Raw genomic sequence first — 7,674 nt, 5'->3', positions numbered from 1 at the left:
CATGTCAATCAGATTCTTGAAGATATGCTTAGGGCTTGTGTGATCTCCTTCGGCATGAAGTGGGAGGACTGTCTTCATTATGCTGAATTCTCCTACAACAAAAGTTTTCAAGCAAGTTCGGACAAGGCCCCATTTGAAATTCTGTATGGCAGGAAGTGCCGTACCCCTCTCAACTGGTCCGAAACCTATGAACGTCAGCTTTTGGGTAATGACTTAATCACAGAGGCAGAGGAAATGTGCAAAGTCATTCGAGATAACCTCAAAGCAGCCCAATCCCGTCAGAAGAGCTACTATGATAGCAAGCACCGTGATTTGGCTTTCGAGATCGGAGATCATGTTTACCTCCGCGTCTCTCCAATGAAAGGTACTCGTCACTTCGGTATCAAAGGGAAGCTTCCCCCAGATACGTGGGACCTTTCAAGATTGTCAGCAAGAGAGGCGATCTCGCCTATCAACTCGAGCTTCCTTCAAACTTTGCAAATGTTCATGATGTGTTCCATGTCTCTCAGCTCCGAAAGTGCTTCAAGACTCCTGACCGCACCATCAACTTCGAGGAGATTGAGCTCCAAGAAGATCTCTCCTATCGTGAGCACCCCATGGCTATTCTTGAAGAGACCGAACGCAAGACTCGCAACAAGTCAATCAAATTCCTCAAAGTCAAGTGGTCACACCATTCCGACCATGAAGCTACCTGGGAACGCGAGGATCACCTCCGTTCTGAGTACCCGGCGTTCTTTCAGTCCTAGATCTCGGTACGAGATCCTTTCGTAGTGGTGGAGTGTTGTAACACCCCGGGTATGACTTTCCCAATATGTATTCCAACTCTTGTCGTTTTTGTCTCTGTGTGTTGTTATCGTTGTCATGCATCTCATATCATGTCATCATGTGCATTGCATTTGCATATGTGTTTATCTCATGCATTCGAGCTTTTTCCCCATTGTCCGTTTTGCATTCCGGCGCTTCGTTCTCCTCCGGTGTTCATTTATACCTTTCTTTCGTGTGTGGGGATTAAACATTTCCGGATTGGACCGAGACTTGCCAAGCGGCCTTTGTTTACTACCGGTAGACCGCCTGTCAAGTTTCGTATCGTTTGGACTTCATTTGATACTCCAACGGTTAACCGAGGGACCGTAAAGGCCTCGTGTGTGTTGCAGCCCAACACCCCTCCAATTTGGCCCAAAACACACCAAAACCCTCTCCATCATCTAGAGCGTTTGATCACGATCGTGTGGCCAAAAACCGCACCTCATTTGGACTCTCCTAGCTCCCTCTATGCCTATTTAAAGACACCCCTGAATTTCTCCTTCCCCTTCCTCCCGAACCCTAGATCCACTTCGTCCGCCGCCGCCGGACATTTTCGCCACCGACGGACGTGTCTGTCTCCACCCCTCCGCCACGTGTCGCCATGCCATTGGTCCGCGCCGACACGCCCACATTGCCATCCTGCCCGCGCGCCGGCCCGCCGGGGCCCAGGCGGGGCCCTCCCGGCCCGCGCGCCTCGCGCCCGGCTGCTTCTTCCCCACCGCCCGCGTCTCCTCGCCCGCGCCGGCCACCACCTCGCCGCGCTGCCGTGCCGGCCGGTGCGCCGACCCCGCCGCCCGGCGCCCTGCCACCCCTGGCCGGCGACCACCGCCCCACCGCCTCGTCCTAACGCCGCCCCGGCCCCGGATCCGGCGAGCTCCGGCCGGCCACCAACTCCGGCAAGCCCCACGCCGCCTCCCCAACAAACTCCGGTGGCCTACTTCAAACTCCGGCGAGCTCACTCCGGCCAACCTCGGGAAACGAGCCAGATCCAGATCTGGATCTCGTCTGGGTTGACTTTTACCCCCGAAACCCTAGTTCATATGCTCCTGTTCATCGCAACGTAACTTTGCATCCGTAGCTCCATTTTGGGCATATAGCATATCAAAATGTTCATATTAGAGAGCACATCATTTCATTCCATTGTATCATTTTCATTTGAGTTCATCTTGATGCCCGAAATTCTGTTAGAAGAGTGCTACTTGAGATAATTGTCAGATCTGCTGCTCCGTTTAGATATTTGTCATTTTTGCCATGATTATTGTGTGCATGATATGCCCATGAGTTCTACATATGTTTTGTTAAGGGTTTTGACATCTTTCCAGAGGTGAAACCCATGTATTTTTGTGATGTGTGTGGTGACTAGCACAAGCTTGCAAAGTGAGGCACTTGGTATGCTGATTTCAGGGACTTAGCATTTCCACTAAGTCCTTAATCTGTTTTTCTCATGATGCCATATGTTCATGTTGTTTCCTAGTGATCCGTGCCACTTTTGAGGATGATCAGTAAGGGTGTTTGGTTAATATTGTAGTGCTCTATCCATCCATGTCTTTGTTTGCAATTATGGAGCACCCTAGCTTGAGTCAATCGAGCTCTACTTTTGCTATTTCGTGAATCTGGGCAGATTGTCTACTTGTTAGCGATTTTGCCGGTGATGTTGTAGTTGATCCGTGCATGCTATGCTATTGTTCTTGCCATGTCTAGCTTGCATTTTATGTATTCTTGATGGGTGTATGCTTAGCTTGTCATGACTTGCTCTGTAGTGAGTGCATCGAGCTCGTAAACATGCCTACTTGATATCTGTTTCAGCATGTGCCAGTTTTCACTAAGTCTGAAAACTGATTATGTTTTTGCCATGTTCACATGCTTGCAAATGTGTTTTCTGATCCCTTTTGGCTCAAGGTCACTAAGGGACCTTTGTTAAGATTTTTGAGTAGCTCCATGCCATGTTTTACTTTGCCATGTTCAGGTCCTGTAGCATATAGTTTTGTTGCTCCGAAGAGTGCTATCTGATCTAAAATTCCAGACAAGTGTTAATTTCACTAAGTCTGAAATCTGTTTTCCATATGCATTTTTGCCATGCTTGTTTGAACCTGTTAATGGATGATTTGGCCGTAGCTTAGTGCTAGACTTTTGTTAAGCATCTTGAATGCATCCCTGCCATGTATTTTTTTGTCATGTTTGGATGCTGTGGCATGTTCATCTTGTTGCATTTAGATGACTACTTGCTGTAAATCGCAGAACGTGGCCATATTTGAATTGCTTGCCTTTTCCAAACCGTAACTCCGATTCCGGCGTTATTTATATCGTTTTCAAGCGATTTCATCTCATCTTTCCAGTGGAACACTTGGTTTTCCAAGTTGAGGCCAGGTTCATGCATCCCTTGTCAAATCTTGCATATGCATCCCGCATCGCATCCCGCATAGCATACCATGTTTGCATCATATTGTTTGATCCTTGCACGTGGTTGATTGTGTTCCGTTTGCTTGTTTGTCTTGTTTGGGTAGAGCCGGGAGACGAGTTCGCTAACGAGGAGCCCGTTGAGTTTGCTTTCGAGGATCCAGTCAACTCTGACAACTTTGCAGGCAAGATGATCATACCCTCGAAATCACTACTATCTTTGCTTTGCTAGATGCTCGCTCTTTTGCTATGCCAATGCTACGTTGCCTACTACTTGCTTTCAAGCCTCCCAAATTGCCATGTCAAACCTCTAACCCACCATGTCCTAGCAAACCATTGATTGGCTATGTTACCACTTTGCTCAGCCCCTCTTATAACGTTGCTAGTTGCAGGTGAAGATTGGAGACCGTTCCTTGTTGGAATATTTATTTACTTATTGGGATATCATTATATTGCCATGTTATCTTAATGCATCTATATACTTGGTAAAGGGAGGAAGGCTCGGCCTCTCGCCTAGTGTTTTGTTCCACTCTTGCCGCCCTAGTTTCCGTCATATCGGTGTTATGTTCCCGGATTTTGCGTTCCTTACGCGGTTGGGTTATAATGGGAACCCCTTGATAGTTCGTCTTGATTAAAGCTTTTCCAGCAATGCCCAACCTTGGTTTTACCATTTGCCACCTAGCCTCTTTTTCCCTTGGGTTTCCGGAGTCCGAGGGTCATCTTATTTTAGCCCCCCGGGCCAGTGCTCCTCTGAGTGTTGGTCCGAACTAGAGTCCTGTGCAGCGCCCCCTCGGGGAAACTCGAGTTTGGTTTTAGTTGTATGGAGCGCTCATCTGAGTGTGCCCTGAGAACGAGATATGTGCAGCTCCTATCGGGATTTGTCGGCACATTCGGGCGGTGTTGCTGGTCTTGTTTTAACCTGTCGAAGTGTCTTGAAGAACCGAGATACCGAGTCTGATCGGAACGTCTTGGGAGGAGGTCTATTCCTTCGTTGACAGTGAGAGCTTGTCATGGGCTAAGTTGGGACTCCCGTGCAGGGATTTGAACTTTCGAAAGCTGTGCCCGCGATTATGGGAAGATGGGAATTTGTTAATGTACGGTTGTAGATAACTTGAACCTTAACTTAATTAAAATGAATCAACTGAGTGTGTTACCGTGATGGCCTCTTCTCGGCGGAGTCCCGGAAGTGGACACGGTGTTGGAGTAATGCTTGCGCAGGTTGCTCTCTAGTTTCTCGCTCGCGCTTTGCCTCCTCTTCTCGCTCTCTTTTGCGAACAGGATAGCCACCATATATGCTAGTCGCTTGCTGCAGCTCCACATATATTTTTACCTTGCCTTACCTATAAGCTTAAATAGTCTTGATCGCGAGGGTGCGAGATTGCCGAGTCCCTGTGGCTCACAGATTACTATTACACCAGATGCAGGGCCTGATGATTCCGCTCCAGGTGACGCGCTCGAGCTCAAGTGGGAGTTCGACGAGGACTCTCAATGATACTATGTTTCCTTTCCTGATGATCAGTAGTGGTGCCCAGTTGGGGGTGATCGGGACCGTGTCGCATGTTGGGTTATCTTTTATTTTGGCGCCGTAGTCGGGCCATGAGTGTTTGGATGATGTAATGTTATTTTTGTACCTTGATTGACATGGCGAGTGTAAGCCAACTATGTTATCTCCCCTTTATTATTTATATTACATGGGATGTTGTGAAGATTGCCTAACTTGCGACATATGCCTTCAATGCGATTATGCCTCTAAGTCGTGCCTCGACACGTGGGAGATATAGTCGCATCGAGGGTGTTATAGTATTATGGCATAATGTGTAGTAACAGCCCATAATGCAATAAATATCAATATAAAAGCATGATGCAAAATGGACGTATCACCATATCATATCACTTATATTTATTGCATGTGTTGTCTATCCTTTATGCATCTTATTTTGCTTAGTACGGCAGTAGCACTGTGAGATGGTCTCTAACTAAATTTCAAGGTATAAGTGTTCTCCCTGAGTATGCACCGTTGCTACAGTTTGTCGTGCCAAGACACCACGTGATGATCAGGTGTTATAAGCTCTACGTTCACATACAACGGATGCAAGCCAGTTTTGCACAAGCAGAATACTCGGGTTAAACTTGACGAGCCTAGCATATGTAGATATGGCCTCAGAACACTGAGACTGAAAGGTCAAGCATGAATCATATAGTAGATATGATCAACATAGTGATGTTCACCATTCAAAACTACTCCATCTCACGTGATGATAGGACATGGTTTAGTTGATATGGATCACGTGATCACTTAGATGATTAGAGGGATGTTTATCTAAGTGTGAGTTCTTAAGTAATATGATTAATTGAACTTTAATGTATCATGAACTTAATACCTGATAGTATTTTGCATGTCTATGTTGTTCTAGATAAATGGCCCGTGTTGTTGTTCCGTTGAATTTTAATGCGTTCCTAGAGAAAGCTAAGTTGAAAGATGATGGTAGCAACTACACGGACTAGATCCGTAACTTGAGGATTATCCTCATTGCTGCACAGAAGAATTACGTCCTGGAAGCTCCACTAGGTGCCAAACCCGCTGCAGGAGCAACTCCATATGTTATGAACACCTGGCAGAGCAAAGCTGACGACTACTCGATAGTTCAGTGTGCCATGCTTTACGGCTTAGAACCGGGACTTCAACGACGTTTTGAACGTCATGGAGCATATGAGATGTTCCAGGAGTTGAAGTTAATATTTTAATCAAATGCTCGAATTGAGAGATATGAAGTCTCCAATAATTTCTACAGCTGCGAAATGGAGGAGAATAGTTCTGTCAGTGAACACATACTTAGAATGTCTGGCTACCACAATCACTTGACTCAGCTGGGAGTTAATCTTCCGGTTGATAGTGTTATTGACAGAGTTCTTCAATCACTGCCACCAAGCTACAAAAGCTTCGTGATGAACTATAATATGAAAGGGATGGATAAGACAATTCCCGAGCTCTTCGCAATGCTAAAGGCTGCGAAGGTAGAAATCAAGAAGGAGCATCAAGTGTTGATGGTCAACAAGACCACCAGTTTCAAGAAGGACAAACGGAAGAAGGGGAACTTCAATAAGAACGGCATGCAAGTTGCTGCTCAAGTGAAGAAACCCAAGTCTGGACCTAAGCCTGAGACTGAGTGCTTCTACTGCAAAGGGACTGGTCACTGGAAGCGGAACTGCCCCAAGTATTTGGCGGATAAGAAGGATGTCAAAGTGAAAGGTATATTTGATATACATGTTATTGATGTGTACCTTACTAATGCTCGCAGTAGCGCCTGGGTATTTGATACTGGTTGTGTTGCTAATATTTACAACTCGAAACAGGAGTTACAGATTAAGCGAAGATTGGCTAAGGACGAGGTGACGATGCGCGTGGGAAATGGTTCCAAAGTCGATGTGATCGCCGTCGGCACGCTACCTCTACATCTACCTTCGGGATTAGTTTTAGACCTAAATAATTGTTATTTGGTGCCAGCATTAAGCATGAACATTATATTTGAATCTTGTTTGATGCGAGACGGTTATTCATTTGAATCAGAGAATAATGGTTGTTCTATTTATATGAATAATATCTTTTATGGTCATGCACCCTTGATAAGTCATCTATTTTTACTAAATCTTGATAGTAGGATACACATATTCATAGTATTGAAGCCAAAAGATATAAGTTTAATAATGAGAGTGCAACTTATTTGTGGCACTGCCGTTTAGGTCATATTGGTGTAAAGCGCATGAAGAAAGTCCATGCAGATGGACTTTTGGAATCACTTGATTATGAATCACTTGATGCTTGTGAACCATGCCTCATGGGCAAGATGATTAAGACTCCGTTCTCCGGAACAATGGAACGAGCAACAGACTTATTGGAAATAATACATACAGATGTATGCGGTCTGATGAGCGTTGATGCTCGTGGCGGGTATCATTATTTTCTGACCTTCATAGATGATTTGAGCAGATATAGGTATATCTACTTGATGAAACACAAGTCTGAAACATTTGAAAAGTTCCCAGAATTTGAGAGTGAAGTGGAAAATCATCATAACAAGAAAATTAAGTTTCTACGATCTGATCGTGGAGGTGAATATTTGTGTTATGAGTTTGGTCTTCATTTGAAACAATTGGGAATAGTTTCGCAACTCACGCCACCTCGAACACCACATCGTAATGGTGTGTCCGAACGTCGTAACCGCACTTTATTAGATATGGTGCGATCTATGATGCCTCTTACTGATTTACCGCTATCGTTTTGGGGTTATGCTTTAGAGATGGCTGCATTCAGGTTAATTAAGGCACCATTGAAATCCGTTGATATGACACCTTATGAACTGTGGTTTGGCAAGAAACCCAAGTTGTCATTTCTTAAAGTTTGGGGCTGCGATGCTTATGTGAAAAAGCTGCAACCTGATAAGGTCGAACCTAAATCGGAGAAATGTGTCTTCA

The sequence above is a fragment of the Triticum urartu genome, chromosome 2, assembly GCF_003073215.2.
Source record: "Triticum urartu cultivar G1812 chromosome 2, Tu2.1, whole genome shotgun sequence".
Classification (NCBI taxonomy): domain Eukaryota; kingdom Viridiplantae; phylum Streptophyta; class Magnoliopsida; order Poales; family Poaceae; genus Triticum; species Triticum urartu.
Note: the sequence above shows the minus strand (reverse complement) of the source record.